Source organism: Schistocerca cancellata, chromosome 7, assembly GCF_023864275.1.
Source record: "Schistocerca cancellata isolate TAMUIC-IGC-003103 chromosome 7, iqSchCanc2.1, whole genome shotgun sequence".
Classification (NCBI taxonomy): Eukaryota; Metazoa; Arthropoda; class Insecta; order Orthoptera; family Acrididae; genus Schistocerca; species Schistocerca cancellata.
The window spans coordinates 418,715,627-418,739,631 of NC_064632.1; positions in this window are offsets into that span (position 1 = coordinate 418,715,627).

Here is a 24,005-nt window from a genome sequence, read left to right on the forward strand (position 1 = left end):
GGTACACAGCTGCAAGAAGGGGGGCAAGTTCCTTCACGTACTGGTAACCCATCACGTCCAGCGGCCTTTCCTCTTTTGAGCGATTTTAATTGTTTCTCTATCCCTCTGTCGTCTGTTCCGATATCTACCATTTTGTCATCTGTGCGACAATCTAGAGAAGAAACTACAGTGCAGTCTTCCTCTGTGAAACAGCTTTGGAAAAAGACATTTAGTATTTCGGCCTTTAGTCTGTCATCCGCTGTTTCAGTACCATTTTGGTCACAGAGTGTCTGGACATTTTGTTTTGATCCACCTACCGCTTTGACATAAGACCAAAATTTCTTAGGATTTTCTGCCAAGTCAGTACACAGAACTTTACTTTCGAATTCATTGAACGCCTCTCGCATAGCTCTCCTCAAACTACATTTCGCTTCGCATAATTTTTGTCTGCAAGACTTTGACTATGTCTATGTTTGCTGTGAAGTTCCCTTTGCTTCCGCAGCAGTTTTCTAACTCGGTTGTTGTACCACAGTGGCTCTTTTCCATCTCTTACGATCTTGCTTGGCACATACTCATCTAGTCCGCCACTCGTGGTCTCGCGGTAGCGTTCTCGCTTCCCGAGCACGGGGTCCCGGGTTCGATTCCCGGCGGGGTCAGGGATTTTCACCTGCCTCGAGATGACTGGGTGTTTGTGTTGTCCTCATCATTTCATCATCATCCAGGAAAGTGGCGAAATTGGACTGAGCAAAGATTGGGTAATTGTACGGGCGCTGATAACCACGCAGTTGAGCGCCCCACAAACCAAACATCATCATCATCATCACATACTCATCTAACGCATATTGTACGATGGTTTTGAAGTTTGTCCACTGATCCTCAACACAATCTGCACTTGAGACACTTTTGTGTTGAGCCGTCAGGTACTCTGTAATCTGCGTTTTTTCACTTTTGCTAAACAGAAAAACCTTCCTACCTTTTTTAATATTTGTATTTACTGCTGAAATCATCAATGGAGTAACCGCTTTATGATCGCTGATTCCCTGTTCTGCGTTAACTGTTTCAAATAGATCGGGTCTGTTTGTCACCAGAAGGTCTAATATGTTATCGCCACGAGTCGGTTCTCTGTTTAACTGCTCAAGGTAGTTTTCTGATAAAGCACTCAAAAATATTTCACTGGATTCTTTGTCCCTGCCACCCGTTATGAACGTTTGAGTCTCCCAGTCTATATCCGGCAAATTAAAATCTCCACCCAGAACTATAACATGGTGGGGAAATCTACTCGAAATATTTTCCAAATTATGGTTCAAATGTCTCTGAGCACTATGGGACTCAACATCTGAGGTCATAAGTGCCCTAGAAGAACTACTTAAACCTAACTAACCTAAGGACATGACACACACCCATGCCCGAGGCAGGATTCGAACCTGCGACCGTAGCAGTCCCGCGGTTCCGGACTGCAGCGCCAGAACCGCTAGACCACCTCGGCCGGCTCCAAATTATGCTTCAGGTGCTCAGCCACAACAGCTGCTGAGCCAGGGGGCCTATAGAGACATGCAATTACCATATCTGAGCCTGCTTTAACCGTGACCTTCACCCAAATTATTTCACATTTCGGATTTCCGTCAATTTCCCTCTGTACTATTGCACTTCTTATCGCTATAAACATGCCTCCCCCTTCACTGTCCAGCCTGTCTCTGCGGTATACGTTCCAATCTGAGTTTAGGATTTCATTACTGTTTACGTCTGGTTTCAGCCAACTTTCTGTCCCTAGTACTATATGGGCATTGTGAACGTTTATTAATGAGAGCAGTTCTGGGACCTTTCTGTAGACGCTCCTGCAGTTTACTATTAGCACATTAATATTGTTATTCCCTGTTGCATTTTCCCTTCTCTTACCTTGCCGCGTCTCAGGAGGCGTCTTGTCAGGCCTAGGGAGGGAATTCTCTAACCTAAAACCCCACATGTGCACTCCACACTACTCCGCTACCCTTGTAGCCGCTTCCGGCGTGTAGTGCACGCCTGACCTATTCAGGGGGACCCTACATTTCTCCACCCGATAGCGGAGGTCGAGAAATTAGCACCCCAGATCTCCGCAGAATCGTCTGAGCCTCTGGTTTAAGCCTTCCACTCGGCTCCAAAGCAGAGGACCGCGATCGATTCTGGGAACGATACTACAAATAGTTAGCTCTGATTCCACCCCGGGAGCGAGGCTTTCCGCCTTCACCAATTCCGCCAACCGCCTGTACGAACTGAGGATGACCTCTGAACCCAGACGGCAGGAGTCATTGGTGCCGACATGAGCAATAATTTGCAGTCGGGTGCACCCAGTGCTCTCTATCGCCACGGGCTGGGCCTCCTCCACATCTCGGATGAGACCCCCCGGCAATCAGACAGAGTGAACACTGGCCTTCTTTCCCGGCCTTTCCGCTATTTCCCTAAGGGGCTCCATCACCCGCCTTACGTTGGAGCTCCCAATAACTAATAAACCACTCCCCCCGTGTGCCTGCTCGGACCTTGCTGAAGGAGCGGCCACATGTCCACTCACAGGCAGAGCGGGCGATGTCACACGGCCAGCCTCCAGTGATTGGGTGTGACTTGCATCGTACGTCAGTACACGAGATTTCCACACCCCTAAACATCTTTAGGTCGTCTGTTTCCTATGTGATAGTGAAGTGGAAACATGAAGGGACACGTACAGCACAAAAGTGTACAAGCCAACCTCGTCTGTTGACTGACAGAGATCGTCGATAGTTAAAGAGGCTCGTAATGTGTAGTAGGCAGACATTTATCCAGACCTAGTTAAAGAGGCTCGTAATGTGTAGTAGGCAGACATTTATCCAGTCCTTCATACAGGAATTCCAAATGGCATCAGGATCCACTCCAAGTACTATGACAGTTAGGCGGGAGGCGAGAAAACTTGGATTTCATGGTCGAGCGGCTGCTTATAAGCCACACATCACGCCGGTAAATGGGAAACGACGCCTCGCTTGGTGTAAGGAGCGTAAACATTGGACGATTGAACAGTGGAGTGACGAATCACGGTACACAATGAGGCGATGGTAGGGTGTGGGTATGGCGAATGCCCGTTGAACGTAGTGCCAACTATAAAATTCGGAGGCGGCGGTGTTATGGTGTGGTGGTGTTTTTTCATGGAGGGGGCGCTATCACAGCACAGGCCTACATTGATGTTTTAAGAACCTTCTTGCTTCCCACTGTTGAAGATCAATTCTGGGATAGCGAGTGCATAATTCAACACGATCAAGCACCTGTCCATAATGCAAGGCCTGTGGCGGAGTGGTTACACGACAATAACATCCCTGTAATTGACTGGGTTTCAGACAGTCCTGACCTGAATCCTACAGAACACCTTTGGGATGTTTTGGAACGCCGACTTCGTGCCAGGCCTCACCGACCGACATCGATACCTCACCTCAGTGCAGCACTCCGTGAAGAACTGACTGCGATTCCCCTAGAAACCTTCCATCACCTGATTGGACATACGTGCCTGTGCGAGTGGAAGCTGCCATCAAGGCTAAGAGTGACCCAACACCATACTGAATTCCAGCATTACCGATGCCTCAAAAATGTTCCAATGGCTCCAAGCACTATGGGACTTAACATCTGAGGTCATCAGTCTCCTAGACTTAGAACTACCTAAATCTAACTAACCTAAGGACATCACACGCATCGATGCCCGAGGCAGGATTCGAACCTGCGACCGTAGCAGCAGCACTGTTCGGGAATGACGCACCTAGAGCCGCTCGGCCTTAGGGATGCCTCCACGAACTTGTAAGTCATTTTCAGCCAGGTCTCCGAATACTTTTGTTCGCATAGTGTATTGAACCTTACTTTCTGAATAGCCCTCTTATTACCAATGGCCCACACACTAACGATGTCAGAAGTGTGTAATAAATGTAACAGTTGACAGCTACCATTCTTCTACTCCACTTAAGATAAAATATATGTTGTATGTTGCTACGAATAAGTACACAATTTATACTTATCGCCTATAATCTATGAATCCATAAAATTTTTAAGTGCCAATTAGATTTTGTTTGGCAATTTGATAAGTTCACTTAGGAATTCAACAGCAAAAAATTTCAGGCTGACATACCGGAAGCTTCACCGCAGCCTTGACTCCTCTACAGCGTTCGCTAATTCAAAGTCATTCTGCGTCACATCCTTTCTTCCGAAGGCGCTAGTGCAGCAAGATGCACAATACGACACTTGTAAGGTTTAGAGAATTGATTGACTAAAGTTTTAAGTCGAGAAGAGAAGTGTGTTTACATGGCTCAATTAAGCTCGTATTCAGGCTTAATACGAGGGTGAGTCAAATGAAAACCTTCGATTTTTTTAAAATTTTATTTATTGTGCAGATGTGGAACAAAGCTGTACCACTTTTCAACATAATCTCCCCTACGATCGATGCAAGTCCTCCAGTTCTTACAAAGTACATAAATTTCTTTGAAAAAAATTCGTTCGGTAGTCCGCGCAACCACTCATGCAGCGTGTGGCGTACCTCTTCATCAGAACGGAACTTCTTTCCTCCCATTGCGTCTGTGAGTGGTCCAGACATATGGAAATCAGATGGGGCAAATGGGTCAAAGTCTGGTGAGTGTGGTGGTTGAGGAAGACACTCAAAATGCAGGTCTGTGATTGTTGCAATAGTTGTACGGCCAGTGTGGGGCATTGCACTGTCATGTTGCAAAACTACACGTGCTGACAGCAATCCACGTCGCTTTGATTTCATTGCAGGACGCTAATGACTTTTTAGGAGATCTATGTATGATTCACTGGTGACAGCGGCCCCTCTAGGCATGTAATGCTCCAAAATGACGCCTTTTTCGTCCCAAAAGAGAGTCAGCATAACCTTCCCTGCTGATGGTTCTGTTCGAAACTTCTTTGGTTTTGGTAATGAGGAATGGCGCCACTCCTTGCTCCTCTCTTCGTTTCCGGTTGGTAGAAGTGAACCCTGGTCTCGTCCCCAGTAACGATTCTTGCAAGGAAGCCATCACCCTCTCATTTAAAGCGCCAAAGAAGTTCTTCACAAGCATCAACACGTCGTTCTCGCATTTCAGGCGTCAGCTGCCGTGGCACCCATCTTGCAGACACTTTGTGAAACTGGAGCACATCATGCACAATGTGGTGTGCTGACCCATGAATAATCTGTAAACATGCTGCAATGTCATTCAGTGTCACTCAGCGGTTTTCCTTCACTATGGCTTCAATTGCAGCAATGTTCTGTGGAATCACAACTCGTGCCTGACCTGGACAAGGAGCATCTTCCACTGAAGTCACACCATTTGCGAACTTCCAACTCCATTCGTAGACTTGCTGCTATAACAACATGCATCACCGTACTGAACCTTCATTCGTCGATGATTTTCAATAGTTTTCACACCTTCACTACGCAAAAACCGAATAACATAACGCTGTTATTCCCTGGTACAAGTCACAATTTTTTTTCTTTATTGTTATTTTAAAACCTGTACAAAAGGCAGGCTGTCAGCAGCATTCTACGCTGCTCTTCATCCATAGAATAGACAATGAGAAAACAACAGAAAGACTAAACATAAGTTACAGAACGGTGGGTAAAAAAACAGTAGACACATAAAGACAAACACGGAGCCGTTCACACTCGACGATAATCCAGACTACAAACTGTTGTCACGACGCACTAACACTGAAGATGGCGATGGCACACGTGAACGATGGAGTGTGACGGTGAACACTAATCACTAAACACGACGGCACACACGAGACACATGGCAATGATCTCGGGCTCGCGAATGTCCACTTAGCGTGTGCGAGTCCGGGGACCTGCCAAGAGGGGAAAAAGGGGGAGGTGGGGGAGAGGGGAGAACAAAGATGCTAATGACTGAGGAGATGGGGGGAGGAGGAGAGGGACAGGGGAGGGGAAATCCGGGGAGGAGTGGGGAGAAACGGAGGAGGGAGGGAAGAGGGAGAAAAGGGTGGGAGGGTGCTCAAAGGAGCAAAAACAGGAAGAGGGAGGGAGGATCAAAGTTGGTAGGAGGGGTAGATGGAGGGGAGGAGGGCATTATCAGGGAGAGGGAGCTGGCGGAAGCCACCTTGGGAGAGGGTAAGGAGCGTGGAGAGATGGAGACCGGGTGGGACGTGGGAATACAGGCGCGGCAGCGGGCGGGAGTGGGAGAGGATGGGTGAGACAAGCGGGTGAGGAGGATCGAGTTTGCGGGAGGTGTACATTTCAAGGAAAAGAAGGAGATCAAGTCACAAGTGGGGTGGCCATCTTTATACTTGAGCCGTGGAGCGGCTCTCGGGCGCAAGACGCTACTTATTAATCCTCTGGTTGAGGTTGGCACTATGTGCGATCGCGAGCGCCTCCTGTCGGAGCGGGTCCTAACGGGGGGGGGGGGGGGGGGGGGCGAGTAAAGGGGAGTCTGGGGCGGACAGCAGGGGAGAGCGGACACTGCGGCCGCACTCTGAGGCGACAAGAGAAGAGTTGTTGTGCACGGCCGCGAAGGGAGTGTTGAGCAAGGCGGCAGTCAGCATCGCTTTCCGGGGGACAGAGAGTTGCGGCAGTCCAGCTCCGGGAGCAGTGCTCCGGTTTGTCGACGTGACGTAGGTCGTATTTTTGCGCAGTATAGTTTGCTTGGTACGCATCTGCTGCTCCCTTTATGCCCACGTGTGTTGTTCTGTCCGTATGTGCGTTGAAAAGGTTACGCTCCGGCTGGAACAGTGGCTTGTGCTTTACGTTCATGCACCCTGACTCATTTGTTTTGCTGCAGGCAGCTGTAATTTCAGAGATTTTTTGTCGCGATTGTCTTAGCCCGGTGGTGCCTAGTATCCGAGAACAAGACAGCTAACTTGTGACCTGTTGTTTTGGGTTTTGGAGTCCTGTTTGGGCAACCTAGGTATCACGCACACAAATGTATTGCTGCCGAGGGAGGTTAGTCCTAATTTTGTGGAACTGAGCTTTCAGTGACTGGCTCGTCTGCAAATTAATTAATTTAACCTTTGTGGTGTGCTGTTTTTTGCTTTCAATGGTGAATTTCTTGTCATTCATTTGTGTATGTTTCGCCATTAATGATAACTGTGAGTAGGATAGCAATGTCTTGAAGGGCTTGCGTATCGTGACTGTATTTTTGGCAACTGTTTAATTTGATTTCTTGTTTATCGGTCTGGTGAAAACCTATGCCAAGTTTACTAATTTCCGCCTGTGGTCCGGAAGTTGGTTTGAAGGTAAATCCGTTGGTAAATCTTTACTGGACCTAGCTGTTAACTGATCTTGCGTTGAACTAATTCCATTATTAAATCGTTTATTGTGTGCTATAAATTGTATTACCATAGACAAGGAGACAGGGCACATTCTGTGGGCGAGGGGTAGGCACGGCTGCTGCTTTGCGCGTGGCGTCTTGTCGCTCGCTATCATTTCCCGCGTTAGTACGGGCGGCGTGAGATTTGTTTGCTCGCGGTTGTACGGCCGCTAGTCTGCTGTGCCTGCTCCCGCTTCAGGGTGTGTCGTGTTTCGTAAGGCGTACGCCGACATTCAGTCACTGTTACTCCTGTGTTGCTGTCGGTCGCTTACCGAAACGTTAGTCTGTTTTAGCACGGTGGTCACTGGGCCGTGACGATGTCGGTTGATGACCAGCGTTGGGGCGGTCGGCCGCCTGAGTGGCTTCGGTCGCTTGGACTTGGCAGTTACCTTCTGGTTAAACAGATCAAACTTGTTTATTTGCTGTAAATTCCTAAGTAGTTTGTGAGAAAAGTTGTAGCTCAGCTTTTCATGATTTTGCACAATTCAAGCATTTTGGTAAGGCTATCTATGTTTTATTTAAATGAGAATTCTTTATCGGGCTTATTCACTGTTGAAGTTTAACATAAAATTTGTAACTTAGCGCTCATGACTTTACTTCATTTAAGAATTCTTGTAAAGCAGTCCTTTATCTACGTTTTATTCATTGGTAATTCTTTATTGGGGTTATTCACTGGTTGAAGGTAACATATGTTTGTAACCCAGTTTATGTCCTTGCTTAATTGAGATTTGTTAAGAGCCTTTATTGCTGGAAGATCATTAAAACTTGGGTGCTTGTAATTGTGAATACTGTTGTCTCTCTATGTTGTGGGCTACCCTTCCACTTCCACAGCCAAGCTGTCCTATCTACCAGTACAATACTGATACTGCGACGGTATGTGTGCATCTGCACTGTGCTGCCACCTACAGGCCATTCTGCACGCTGTTTGTAGCACGCTTACCAACTTACAGGATAACGGCGCGAAATTTCGATTTGTTATTACAAATTTAAGGTTTTCATTTGACTTACCCTCGTATTTCAGTTAGCGCTTTAAAGTAAATGATCTTTCAAACCCCTTTTTGGCCCCAGTTTCCGAAACTTTGCCCACACATGGGCTTCTGACAATATTTTGTCCGTTGGTCACTAACGAAAGGAGTATAAATTTATCATTCCTTTGATTTTAATTATTCGCAGGATTTTATTGATGTGGTTTGTGGGGTTGAAGGGACCAGATTGCAAAGGTCATCGGTCTGCAGGATTTTATTAATGGTTGTTGTAGCCAGTGCTGAAACCGCATTGACGAACAAAAATTGTGTCACAACAACAAGAATTATTTTCATATAATTTTTAATACCATATTTTGCCAAGCACCGACGAAAAATTCGATTCATATCAAAACCATTGTCAGACCACTGTTACGGAAAACCGGCCTAGAAACACAGAAAGCTGCACATTGTATTAGACGATTACTGTCAGTAGAAGAACGAGTGAAATCGAACTAGATAACTTTCTTCATCAGCGATTTAGACGATGTGTCAGAAGCAAAGTAAATATTCGCTTTCGCTCTCCGTGGAGAATGACCTTGTTTCGTTTCATTTTAATGTATTTTAAGTTTCATTTGCTGTGTCCAAGCACAAAAGTTCATCATGATCATCTACAAAAATGACAGTCATGTGGCTACGAAGTCTTTCGCGACGTATTTCCTGAGTAAAAATTTCTCGGTGTACATGCCGCGTCAAATCAGGATAAATCTCCGAGCTTTCGACCACTGCCTCCATGGTCTTCGTCAGGGCTAAAACTGACTGTCGTGAACTAGCGAGGTTCCCACTTTTATATGCCAATGACGGCTTCTTATTGGCTGGAATACGTCAGCGATATGGCGCGTAGCGAGGTGGTGCCCCCTACTTCCATAGATGTAGTTGCTATCCCGCGTTGCTTGCAGCGTCATCCCTTAAATCAGGAGGTAAAGTGCGAGAAGTTTTTTTCTCTGCGATTTTTCTTTATCCAGTGCACTCTTCCAAGTGTTGCTGAGTGCATAGCCGTTGTCTCTGTTAAAGTTATTATCGCTAAGTCTAATTTCGACTGCTTCTCGGATCACAGAGTCCCAGTAATTCGATGTGTGGGCTATTACTCTGGTTTCTTCAAATAAAATCTTATGCTTGTTAAGCAGGCTATGTTCAGCCACCGCTGATTTTTCCAAATACCTGTATTTCAGGTGGCGTTGGTGCTCGATGCAGCGGTCGGCAACGGTTCTTACAGACTGGCCCACGTAATTCTTGCCGCATTCGCAAGGAATAGTATAAATTCCCGGCACTCTTAAGCCGAGACTGTCTTTGACTGGTCTCAACATTTCCTTAATTTTCATAGGTGGTCGGAAAACTGGTTTTATTCCTTGCCTCTTCAGGACTCTGGCTATCTTGCTCGTTGTAGCACCGCAAAAAGGAAGCCGCGCTATGTGTTGGTCCTCTTCTTGTATGTGGCCGGCATCGTGTCTTACTTTCTTGGACAATACTGATTTAATTTCACCGGCAGAATAACCATTCCTCTTGAAAACAGTCGTCAAATGGTTGATCTCGGGACCGAGGTGGTCCTTGTCGGAAATAGTCCTGGCTCTGTGTACTAAAGTATTCAGCATAGCTCTCTTCTGAGACGGATGATGGAAGCTATGGCTATGCAGATATAAGTCTGTATGGGTTGGCTTCCTGTACACAGAATGGCCCAGTCGTCCATCCGGCTTTCGCTCTACCAACACATCTAAAAAAGGTAACTTCCCTTCCTTCTCTAACTCCAATGTGAATTTTATGTTTGGATGTACACCATTCAAATGTTCGACGAACTGCTGCAGCGTGTCACTGCCGTGTGGCCAGATTAAAAAAGTATCGTCGACGTATCTGTAGAAGCATGATGGGCGGAGGTGAGCACTGCTCAGGGCTCGTTCTTCAAAGTCCTCCATGAAAAAATTCGCTATTGCTGGTGACAGTGGCGAACCCATGGCTGTTCCATCCGTCATTTCATAATAATTTCCACTGTATAAAAAATAAGTGGTCGTCAAGGTATGCCGGAACAACTTCAAAATTTCTGAGGAGAAATGAGCAGACAACAGTTGTAATGTGTCATCCACAGGTACTTTGGTGAACAGAGAAACCACGTCGAGGCTGACCATGATATCACTTGGGCCTATCTTCATCTGTTTTATGATATCAACAAACATTTTTGAATTTTTAATATGATGTGGGCAGTGACCAACTATAGGCGCCAACAATTTAGTTAAGTGCTTTGCAAGCTTGTACGTAGGAGAGCCAATAGCGCTAACAATCGGTCTCAACGGGACGTTCTCCTTATGAACCTTTGGCAAACCGTACAGTCTTGGTGGCCTAGGTGCTCTCGGCCGTAAGTTCTTCACCAGTTCGTCGGAGAGGCCAGAGTTTTTTAGTAGCTCCCTTGTCTTCCTGCTGAGCGCCGATGAGGGATCCCGTCTGAGAACCCGGTATGTGCTGTCCTCCAGTAATAATCCAACTTTCTTATGGTAATCTGTAGCATTGAGGATTACCGTGGCGTTCCCCTTGTCAGCAGGTAAAACAACTAGATCTTCATCCTTCTGCAACAATTTCAGTCCTTGTCTCTCCTCGCTGCTGATGTTTGACTTAGGCGGCTTGGATGTCGCTAAAATCCGGCTAGTAGCAAGCCTTACGTCATCCGCTGCTTCTTGAGGAAGATGACGAACTGCTTGTTCCACTCCACTAATGATCTCAACCACCGGTAACTTACGTGGAGCTGGGGCAAAGTTCAATCCTTTACTGAGAGCCGAGATGGTAGCTTCATCAAGTTCCTTGTCAGAGAAGTTGATAACAGTGCGGTGAATGCCGTTGGACCCAGTAGTTCCTTGATCGCGGTTAAGCCGCTCAAATTTATCGGCCTGTTTCGCCGTAGTCCTGCTTAAATTGGCTCGTTGGTGTGCCGCCAAAGTCATATCCACCCATTCCCAGTCCAATGGTGAGAGGACTTCGGCCAGAAATAAATGGCAACTAAATAACAGGCGAGCGTTCATGTCTAGTTCATACCTAGTATGACGTATCCTCTCCTTCACAATAGCATGGCTGGTCTTTCGTAAAATTCTGTATACTGCAGCGCTTCTGATGTGGTGTTTGACGACTGCAAACTTCGGTACTACCTCCTTGTCACGACAGCGTTGTAAAAAAGCCAGATTGCTCAGCAACTGGCTTTTTTACAACGCTGTCGTGACAAGGAGGTAGTACCGAAGTTTGCAGTCGTCAAACACCACATCAGAAGCGCTGCAGTATACAGAATTTTACGAAAGACCAGCCATGCTATTGTGAAGGAGAGGATACGTCATACTAGGTATGAACTAGACATGAACGCTCGCCTGTTATTTAGTTGCCATTTATTTCTGGCCGAAGTCCTCTCACCATTGGACTGGGAATGGGTGGATATGACTTTGGCGGCACACCAACGAGCCAATTTAAGCAGGACTACGGCGAAACAGGCCGATAAATTTGAGCGGCTTAACCGCGATCAAGGAACTACTGGGTCCAACGGCATTCACCGCACTGTTATCAACTTCTCTGACAAGGAACTTGATGAAGCTACCATCTCGGCTCTCAGTAAAGGATTGAACTTTGCCCCAGCTCCACGTAAGTTACCGGTGGTTGAGATCATTAGTGGAGTGGAACAAGCAGTTCGTCATCTTCCTCAAGAAGCAGCGGATGACGTAAGGCTTGCTACTAGCCGGATTTTAGCGACATCCAAGCCGCCTAAGTCAAACATCAGCAGCGAGGAGAGACAAGGACTGAAATTGTTGCAGAAGGATGAAGATCTAGTTGTTTTACCTGCTGACAAGGGGAACGCCACGGTAATCCTCAATGCTACAGATTACCATAAGAAAGTTGGATTATTACTGGAGGACAGCACATACCGGGTTCTCAGACGGGATCCCTCATCGGCGCTCAGCAGGAAGACAAGGGAGCTACTAAAAAACTCTGGCCTCTCCGACGAACTGGTGAAGAACTTACGGCCGAGAGCACCTAGGCCACCAAGACTGTACGGTTTGCCAAAGGTTCATAAGGAGAACGTCCCGTTGAGACCGATTGTTAGCGCTATTGGCTCTCCTACGTACAAGCTTGCAAAGCACTTAACTAAATTGTTGGCGCCTATAGTTGGTCACTGCCCACATCATATTAAAAATTCAAAAATGTTTGTTGATATCATAAAACAGATGAAGATAGGCCCAAGTGATATCATGGTCAGCCTCGACGTGGTTTCTCTGTTCACCAAAGTACCTGTGGATGACACATTACAACTGTTGTCTGCTCATTTCTCCTCAGAAATTTTGAAGTTGTTCCGGCATACCTTGACGACCACTTATTTTTTATACAGTGGAAATTATTATGAAATGACGGATGGAACAGCCATGGGTTCGCCACTGTCACCAGCAATAGCGAATTTTTTCATGGAGGACTTTGAAGAACGAGCCCTGAGCAGTGCTCACCTCCGCCCATCATGCTTCTACAGATACGTCGACGATACTTTTTTAATCTGGCCACACGGCAGTGACACGCTGCAGCAGTTCGTCGAACATTTGAATGGTGTACATCCAAACATAAAATTCACATTGGAGTTAGAGAAGGAAGGGAAGTTACCTTTTTTAGATGTGTTGGTAGAGCGAAAGCCGGATGGACGACTGGGCCATTCTGTGTACAGGAAGCCTACCCATACAGACTTATATCTGCATAGCCATAGCTTCCATCATCCGTCTCAGAAGAGAGCTATGCTGAATACTTTAGTACACAGAGCCAGGACTATTTCCGACAAGGACCACCTCGGTCCCGAGATCAACCATTTGACGACTGTTTTCAAGAGGAATGGTTATTCTGCCGGTGAAATTAAATCAGTATTGTCCAAGAAAGTAAGACACGATGCCGGCCACATACAAGAAGAGGACCAACACATAGCGCGGCTTCCTTTTTGCGGTGCTACAACGAGCAAGATAGCCAGAGTCCTGAAGAGGCAAGGAATAAAACCAGTTTTCCGACCACCTATGAAAATTAAGGAAATGTTGAGACCAGTCAAAGACAGTCTCGGCTTAAGAGTGCCGGGAATTTATACTATTCCTTGCGAATGCGGCAAGAATTACGTGGGCCAGTCTGTAAGAACCGTTGCCGACCGCTGCATCGAGCACCAACGCCACCTGAAATACAGGTATTTGGAAAAATCAGCGGTGGCTGAACATAGCCTGCTTAACAAGCATAAGATTTTATTTGAAGAAACCAGAGTAATAGCCCACACATCGAATTACTGGGACTCTGTGATCCGAGAAGCAGTCGAAATTAGACTTAGCGATAATAACTTTAACAGAGACAACGGCTATGCACTCAGCAACACTTGGAAGAGTGCACTGGATAAAGAAAAATCGCAGAGAAAAACTTCTCGCACTTTACCTCCTGATTTAAGGGATGGCGCTGCAAGCAACGCGGGATAGCAACTACATCTATGGAAGTAGGGGGCACCACCTCGCTACGCGCCATATCGCTGACGTATTCCAGCCAATAAGAAGCCGTCATTGGCATATAAAAGTGGGAACCTCGCTAGTTCACGACAGTCAGTTTTAGCCCTGACGAAGACCATGGAGGCAGTGGTCGAAAGCTCGGAGATTTATCCTGATTTGACGCGGCATGTACACCGAGAAATTTTTACTCATGACAGTCATGTAGTTATACACTAGAGGATGCTAGGGGGAGAGCAATAGTATATACGTACGGTGGTATATTACATCGACAACAGTGCTAAACTCTTTGAAGCCATGGTTACTTCAAAATGGACTGCTAACAGAACATTGCATCACCTTGCTCGTTTTGTATTTTGGACCTGCAAACATAAATGTACGCCTATTTATATTTGGATTACTTAATTTCCTTGTGAGATTTCTTCCGAAAGTAAAGGCACTGGATATGCTAAAATCTAGTTTCTCATCGCCATACAGGAGCAGTTCCAGCCAACGGAACAATATTACTTGACTGAGCCTCAGGAAGTTGGCGGAGTAGACGATCAAGATGGAAAAGTTCGATTTATCAGTAAGTAGTGTGTACATATCAGTTCAATGTAGTCAATGTTTATCATATTTGGGCCAGTTGCCACTAACAGAGCACCTGATTGAACTAATGCAGTAATTTACTGCCGATGTTTTCAGAGATTCCAGTGAAGATCTGGATGAGTGCGCTGACGTAACTGCACAGCTGTAAGGTCATCTACAGTCTGGGACGCGGGGTGAGACGGCGCATCGAGTGTTTTCGCGACTGGAGTTTCTAAACAACAGCGCGAGTTATGTGCAGGGCAGGGAGACGCCTTGGCCTTTTTCCCTTTACTTCTTTTTGTAATCCTCTCTTCTACAGAGTTTCTCATTTCGGAGTGGCACTTGCAACTTACCTCCTCTGTTATTTGCTGGATGTATTCCAATTTAATCCCCTACTGCTTTATAACCTCCACACTTCCCTCGAGTAACAAAGACTTTAATCCCCCATGCCTTAACACATGTCCTATCAACATGTACCTTGAAACTTCCTGGCAGATTAAAACTGTGTGCCGGACCGAGACTCGAACTCGGGACCTTTGCCTTTCGCGGGCAAGTGCTCTACCGAATGAGCCACCCAAGCACGACTCACGCCCCGTCCTCACAGCTTTACTTCTGCCAGTACCTCGTCTCCTACCTTCCAAACTTTACAGAAGCTCTCCTGCGAACCTTGCAGAACTAGCACTCCTGAAAGAAAGGATATTGCGGAGACATGGCGTAGCGACAGCCTGGGTGAGGTTTCCAGAATGAGAGTATTGTGTGTCTGAAGAACCTTTTGCGCAAGGTAATTTGACGCACCTACATTGTTATATTAAGCTTAAAGTTAAAAAGTATTTACAGGAAGTTCGATCGGGTATTGAGTATATGTTTGGCAGTAATAATGGCGTTTTTGATGTTCAAAATTGCAGGAGTCGTAAGTCGGCTTTAATTTATATAACGAAGTATGAGTCTGAACCAGTATCTAATTGTAATGCAGTATGGTGAGGTTAATTTATTGAGGTTCTAATAATTGTACCACAATGGCCTATAACGGCCTTGCCTAAAATGAAAATACCTATTAGCACGCCTTATACCATTCGGCATAAATACATATTCTCTGTATGCGTCCCTAAATTGACGAATTAAATCGTCCAAATTAGGGTTATAATACCACAATTCTTCTGGAAACATGTACCTTCTTTTTGTCAGTGTTTCCATTTCTTCCTTTCCTCGCCGATTCTGTGGAGGACATCGTGATTCCTTGTAACTCAACGTGATTGTTAAGATTTTCTGTGGTAGTTTTTCCCACCATCCTTGATTCGCTACCGTACAATACAGTTCTCCATAAGTACATTCTCAGATTTTTTTGCTCAAATCATGGTCTATGTTTGATACCAGCAGACTTCTCTTGGCCAGGAATGCCCTCTTTGTTTGTGCTAGTGCGGTTGTTATGTCCTCCTTACTCCGTCCGCCACGGGCTATTTTGCTTCCAAGGAAACAGATTTCCTTAACTTCATCTACTTCGATTTTATTTAAGTTTTGATCTTAATTTTTGTGTTTGTTTTTAAGGCCGTGCATGTGGTACCCACTCTCAGTTCAGCCTCGAGAAGGACGTGCCGTACGCCTTCTGCGAATCCACGTGAGATCCGGTCGTGCCAGGGAGATCAGGCGCGTGGGCTGGGGCAGGAGTGTCGGAGGTCCCAGGTGACGCCGCCGGGCGGACCGCCGTCTCAGGGGTGCCGTGTCACAGTGACCTGGGCCAGCAGCCTGCCGTCTGTCGCGGAAGTTGCTGTTCCCACCTGTTACAGGTCAACCCCACACCGCCAGCGCAAACTTCTTCATTTCATGCACACGGTACACTGCTTGTTACGGTACTCCGTCTCTTGTATGGCCTTCCTGCATTCCTGCTTCCAACCCATCTATAACTGAAAGCCTTCTCCAGGAGTCCTTCTTCTTTCATAGGGTTTACACGTCCATTCGATTTCTCGTATATGTTTTCTCCTTTTTGTTTATGTTACACGTTCCTACACATTTCCTTATTTATCATTTCTTTTACGATCTTCTCTAGCTCATTTGCCCGTTCACCTTAGAAACGTCATTTCTTAAGCCTATATTCTACATCCTTTGTTGTCTCACCCATTCTTGGCTTCCATAACCAAAGCCGTTCTCACACGGGACGTGCTCCTTACAGAGAAGCAAGCCAGACGCGGTTTCCGTCGTGATTACTGCAAGTTCTGAAACTACGTTCTGCATCTTTCGAAACGTGCTCCTCGTCGGTATCTGCCACCTCGGCACTCTTCAGCGGCAGTCAGCGCAATTACATCACACAGTTTCGCGCGTAAAATAGCTGCGTAGCGATTCTCGAGGAACTCGGAGGAAATTGCGAAGAAGATTCTGGATTCGAGTAATGCTGTACAACAATCTGACATACCTACTAGTAGAACTTATTCGTTAACTCAACTGAATCTTCATCCCATTTTCTGTTTCAAATTGAATACGGTTAAAATATAGTGTCTAATGTCAGTTTTCGCGTCCATAATACCCAAATATTCGATATTGCATTGACTACCATCACTCTGGTGTAATGTATTTCATGATATAGATTTCAAGATCGAAATTCGTTTCGTAATTTAGTTTGCATGCAGAGGAGATAATTTCTAAGCTGCTCGTCATCATTGAGAAAGATGTTTACTGGCGAGATACAAACGTCAGGCACTCCATAAAGCCAAGAGATAGGTATATGATAAACCTTATATGAAGTTCCATAATAGAAAAACTTTGAGAGTGTAACGTGTGGCCGGCCGGTGTGGCCGAGCGGTTCTAGGCGCTTCAGTCTGGAACCGTGCGACCGCTACGGTCGCTGGTTCGAATCCTGTCTCGGGCATGAATGTGTGTGATGTCCTTAGGTTAGTTAGGTTTAAGTAATTCTAAGTTCTAGCAGATTGATGACCTGAGATGTTGAGTATCATAGTGCTCAGAGCTTTGTAACGTGTGTTTACTTTCTGACACACACTGGCATTTACCTTAAGAGTTATGGTCACTGGGGAAACATTCCAGTCGTTCGCTTTCGCAACAACAATTGCAGCAAGCACACACATCAACAAAGTTTTGCATCACCTCGCTTCCGAGACTTTCCGGAACCTTTTCAGAAATTGGAATAGAGATCAACATAAATATCATTTCCGCCCTCATGAAAACCACACACTACATGTTGCACCACCATACAGCGAGACATTCAGAGGTGGTGGTCCAGATTGCTGTACACACCGGTACATCTGAAACGTCCCCTTAGAAAAATTATACAGGACTGTGCTTAAACTGACACACAATATTTTTTAGCGCAACGCAATCTGACTTTCAGAAATCCCTACAAAGGAATGGCCCTGACTAACATTAACCTGTACCTTTCACAAATCACTTACCTCACCAAAAATCTTCGTTACTCGAACTACTGCAATACAGCGAGCGCCACTACTGCCAGCTAAATAAAAGATTCAAACTACGGAAGTCACTAACTGCTGATAGGGATAGTTAGCAAATGAAAGATTTTAATAGAGAACAAACAATGTATTTACCTTAATAGTCATAATATATATAGCAGTTCATAATATCCAGTATAACAAATTTCAAAACTCCGCCATCTCTCTCCCAACATCCACCACTGCTGGCGGCTCACCTCCAACTGCGCAACACTACGCGCTGTTCACATCCAGCTGCCGCTGCCCAACACTACAATGGCAGACAACAATGCAAACTGGCCACAGACTACACACAGCACAGCCAGTGATTTTCATACCGAGCGCTACGTAAGGTTGCGATAAGAAAACATAAACAGCCTACTTACATAGCCCCCATGCTCCCCACAAAAAATTTTACAAATTGTTTTGGGCAGTGGCCAATAATGATTTGATAAAATTTTTCATAATTATAATAACAAAGATATCAAATGCACACACTTATTTATACAATGTTGGTCAAAAGCTAAAATTTTCTCACAGTCGATAAAGACAGTCCTGATCATTCATCATAATAGTAATTACAGTTTTCTTTCACAAAGTCTCATTAGTAAAAGAAATTCCTCACGGAAGTAGTGGATTTCCATGCAGTCTTGAAGAAGTAGTGTTGTCCTTCCAACGGAAAGACAGTGCTGACTCTTGACATGCAGACAGGCAATGGACCACAACAGAGCAAACCCACTGCAGATTCAGTCGAAGTTGATGAATATTGGTAGGTAGGTCATCACAGAGCAGACCTACTGTAGTCCTGGTAGAGAGTATGGTATTGGTGGGCCATCAAAGATGCAGACCCATTGTAGTCCTTGTAGAGATGGCCAGCAGCCATCTGTTGTGATTGTGCGGGTGCACAATCACCATTGAAGAGTCTTGCAGTTAATATAGCAAGTCCATAATCACCACTTGTGCACTCACAAAGTTTTTGGAATTGTCCTTAGAACCAGCAATGCTGTTATCCAGTCCCTTGCTGAATTATTAACACATGTGCAAACACTAACAGTCCATACTTCTCACATATTGTCCATATACTATGACCAACAGAAACGTGTGCAGTGAAATGTAACTTACAAGTTAATAATATGATGAATTGGTGTCAATTACAATTTTATAACATAAAAATACAATAACAAAGGTACAAAATTCATCATTAAAGAACATAACAATACAGATAACATTTGTGGTAATGCAGGCTTTACAGAAGAATCGAAATAACATATACATCAGTGTTACAGGAATTATGACATAAGTAAATACATAAAGATCAGAATAACTTTTGAAACATCACCTTCACATACGAGCAACAAAACAGAATAAATAATGTCTCAACATCTTCACAAAGTAAATAACATAGTATTAGAAAAATTCTACAACATAGCTCTCATCAGCTAAACACATAAAGACAGGAAAAACACAAATACACAAGGGTACACAGACATATAGATGGATGACACAAAAGGAAAGCACAGGGTTTGTTTTACTGCAGTATTTTGCATGGAGATCTCCCTTTGTTCATCATTATTCCCAAAAGTACTCTCTAAGACTGCTTTCTGTATTCTGTTCACATCCTCTTTCAAAATAGTTTTTCTCCACTGTACACTACTTTTTTTTTGGCCAAACCATTTTCTTATATCTTCTCAATGCATTTCTTCCAATTCATCATAGTTAGTTTCTTATATAGTCTACCCCCTCTTAAGGTAACTTAAAACTACTGAGCTCAGGTGCTAAACTAAGGGACGAGGCAATGCAGCAGCACAAAACAATTAACACGAACATCAAGGACAAAAAAATTCAAATTGGCAGCATCAGTAAATCTAAATTAACAGAGAAAATGCAACATTACAACTAATATGAGCCAATGTGCAGCACCAAGAAAAATAAATCAGTAGTAAAACTAGCTTAACAGAGTAATACAAAGTGAAATTTAGTAGCACAATGCCTGGCAAACAGCAGTAACTTATACCTAAACATGACAAAGCTCAAGCAGAAAAAATATTACAGTAAAAACAACAATGCAGATAAGGGAAATGTATATTCACATCTTAATGTCTATGTAATTAAAGTGGTGCACCACAACTATTTCTACAAAAGAAATTACCAAGTACTTGAAAAGAAAATTATATATGCAGTTACTGTTATTAGTCCCTTCTTATTGTTCTTTCCATTCCAAGAGCTCCTTTTTCGAAGGATGTGGGTCATAAAATAATTATTTAATAGATCTGTTGACAGAAAGTGTTCACATTAGCAAATGCATTTAATTTTATTTTATAAAACCAATGCTGCAACATAGCTGGAAAACAGATATCAAATGAAATAAGCAACTATGTACAAAGCATAAAAATATCATTCAATAGTCATTTGGCATTTCATAAGTTAGTAGAAATTCTCTCAATTCTCATGGAAAGACGCTTGTCATAATCAGGAGTGCAGATGTAAATATCTTTCCAAGTAATGAGCGTGTCGTATTAGCAATGCTTTCTACAAAGGAATGTCAATGGCGAGGTTAATGGTCTCTTTTTTTCTCCACCTAATAGCTTTCTTTTCTCAGACAACTACCTCTCAGCTGGGCGTCCAAAACGCATTACGTCAAGGTCACTTACCTTTCTGACTGAAATATTTACGACTGCAGTTTCTGCTACAGTGGCAGTCTCACATAAAAATATTTCACAGGTCAAGAATTTGCGTTACAAATCTGTAGAAACAAAATGCTATTGATATAACAGTGTCCAAAAAATTTTCGCCTGCATTGTGATACATTCACGCATTTACACATATTTCATAACTCTTAAAGTACGATTCTTGGTTTCCAACATCCTTTTTCACAAGTTAGAGTCCCTAACCACTACTCCTTATTCCTTACCTTATTACACATATACATATTCATCAACACGTCTTCAACAATTCATCATAATAAATATATATCATAATAAACATTCCTCAGCAGCATAATATACATCGTCGTCGTAATAATAACATCATAACACCTCAGTCAAATCTCAAAAACGTCGTAGCTTTCTGTAATAATTTCAAAACCTACAGAAAATTCTCTGCTCATTTCAGTAGTGTCATCTACCTCAAACGTACTTTAAAAATCATGATACCATACCAAATATATCATTCAAAGCACTCATAATATCACAATTGGTCCGAAAAAATATGAACAGTTCACAAAGTACAGACAAAATACAATTTCATACGTGTGAAGTTACCCAACTGCGTAATTGCGTAAACATGTGTCACTGATGTAGAAAAAAAAATGTTTATCTCTCAGTTAAATGATCAGATAGCTGTATAATTTGTGTGCTAGAGAAATATGGTACCGATGTGTAAAGTTGTATAAGCAAATACTATATTAGCTAGGGCTCCTTGTGCTTGCCAAACACATGGTACACAAAGTAAGCGTGTACCCCCCTGAGGATTAATGTAATTATACCCTCAGGTGTTACAGAATACAGTAATGGAATGAAATGTATAACGGAAAACTTTTGTATCATGGTACTTCAAATATCTTTAAAAATAAATGTTCTAAGTATAAAATTAATCACTCAAATACATATACTGTAGCGCTAAACTGTGCGTCTTGTTGTAAGATAATCTCTGTGGAAGTGTCGTAGTTATCGTCCTCCGAAAGCTAAGTTCTGCAGAAACCAATGTACTTACCTCATGATAAACAAAAGTGAAATGCCTTGCGTATAGATATCGTAGTTATTACACTTATTTCTGTGATGAAGAAAGTACTGTGCTGTAACGTATTGTTGTGCTACGGAAAAGCCTGTCTCCTTGTAGCTATACCACAAAAGTTACTACTAAAACATGTTTTACTTTCCAGAATAATTCAGAAAAACTGTGCAGATATAAAACCAATACACCGCAAAAGCAACATTGTAAATTGTCACTTATTAGTAACGTCGTGATATAATCGTGTAGCTGTCACATAAACTAACCACTGTGTCATCTGGTATCTCTCAGAAAGTACTTTAATTCAGAATGTATTTTTAAGTAAACCAAAATGTTGCATTAAAACATTGTTGCATGTTGACAGTTTCTTAAGTCTGACAAAGCATACTAGCAACGTAAAATGAAAAGTTATATGGCAAAGACAAAGTTAAAAGGCAGATTATCTTTCAATAAATGGTTTTACATGTGAAATGTGGTGTAGCCCTTTGCTCTTCCTAGTATGCAGAGTTTCAACTTTAGCGCAATTATCATGTGGTATACGTCGGTAAAGAATTCTGGAATATTTCTCAAGGTTAGTGTCTATGTTATTTTTCTCTGAACCAGCCGGCGCACGCGGCAGCCTGCGGTGCGAGTCATTGTCTGTTCCTTTGTTGGCGCAGGTCGTTATTGGGATTTGGAGACCTAATTTCTACAAATTCACCGTGACGAGAATACCCTGCTCTGTTTGAATCTCGCCAGTTCTGATGCATTTCAAGTCTGTCGTTATGATTATATCGTCTGTCGTCATGTCGGTAGTTCCTGTAGCTTCTTTCTTGTCGGTTAAGTGGTGGAGAATTTCTCCCTGAATTATCACTGCACAGTGGACCGTTGCATCTGAACTTATTCTGTCTCCCGTGATAATAATAGTTCTGGTTGCCATATTGTCTGTTTCTACGATTGTCTCTGTGATAGTCATTACCGTGGAGAGGTGATCTTTCCCTGTAATTATTACTACTCTGCCAACGGTTGTCATATGGGTGGTGTCTGTTTCGGTCACGATTTACATTGAAAGAATAGCCTTGTCGTATATTATTTCTGTCATTGCGGAATTGTGACGGATGTGATCTGTAATTGTTGTGCTCCTGTTTTCGCGTTCCGTGATTGTCAGTGTCAATTTCCAGTTCTTGTAACAGTCCCTGAAAAGCTTCAATGTCGCCTTTGCAACGTCCTGCCAAAATAATGTCATAAATGTTCAGGTAATTTGATTAAGCAAATGCGTATGAGTTCTGAGGGGCTGTATGGGTTTGACAGGTACTGATTCTTGTGCAACATGTCTTCAAAATATTTCACAAGACTGGAAAATTCAGATTGTTCGAAATGTGTCATCATTATGATGCTATGTTTTACTCGGTCTTGTGTAGCTTGAGACCAATATGCTGAGAGGAACGCTAGGTAAAATTCTCCTTCACTGTGACAATCATGAATGACCGATCGCATTCTTACAGCTGGTTCATTCTCTAAATAGCCACACATAAATTCTAACCTGTGCTCCAATGACCAGTTGGGAGGAAAACAATGAGAGAATTGATGGAGCCACGCTTGTGGATGAATGTCGTTGGCAGAATTCTTAAACGTTTTGAATTTACGTGTAGTAATGAACAGCTTATAGTCAAAATCATCATGTCGGCGAGTCGCATATCGGTCATTGTTACGTCGCTTCGGCGGTTTCATCTCAAAATTCGGTGCACATTGCCAATTTCTTTCATAACTTCCGAAATGCCCTGTGTTATTATTTTGTGGCTGTTCCGTATTTCTATGTCCCTCTTCCCGTATTGGGGCGCGAGTGTCCTCTGAAATACGTAATTCTTGTATTACCTGTGTCAACTGATCTTGTACTTCCCGGATTTCTCTTTGGTGTTGCGTATTAATTTGATTCTGATTTTGTTTGAATTTCCTAATGTGTTCGCACTCTTCTGTGTAATTAAAGACTACAGGTTTTGTGTCATTCAGATTATCATCTACCTTCGTAGATAAATTATTTAGCTGATCCGAAAGTTCAACTACTTTCTCTGATAATGAACTAATTTCCTCCATGTGTCTTTCTGAACCAATTTTCAGAGTATCTACTGTGTCCTTTAAGTTTTCTTCAGTTTTTGAAAGTTTCGTAACCAAATCGGTAGATGCAACTGAGTCAATTTTAGCTTGCAAGGTCTCATGATTTTCATGAACAATAGTTTGCAGTTCTTTTGTGGCTGCTTCATGATTCTGTAATACATTTTCATAACGCGAAATATAGGTTGGAAATGCTCACAAATTTGTGTTTTTATGTCATTACAGACTTTCTGACATTTCGATTCAATGTTATGTAACTCAGCAGTTAAATCTTCACGTGTTTGTTCGAGAGTTTGTTCCAATGAGTCTAACTTTTGAAGCTTTTGCTGTGTTTGTCTCTGATTTTGTTCCATTGTGTGTAACTGTTGCTGTGTTTGTCTCTGGTGTTGTTCCAATGTGTCTAACTGTTGC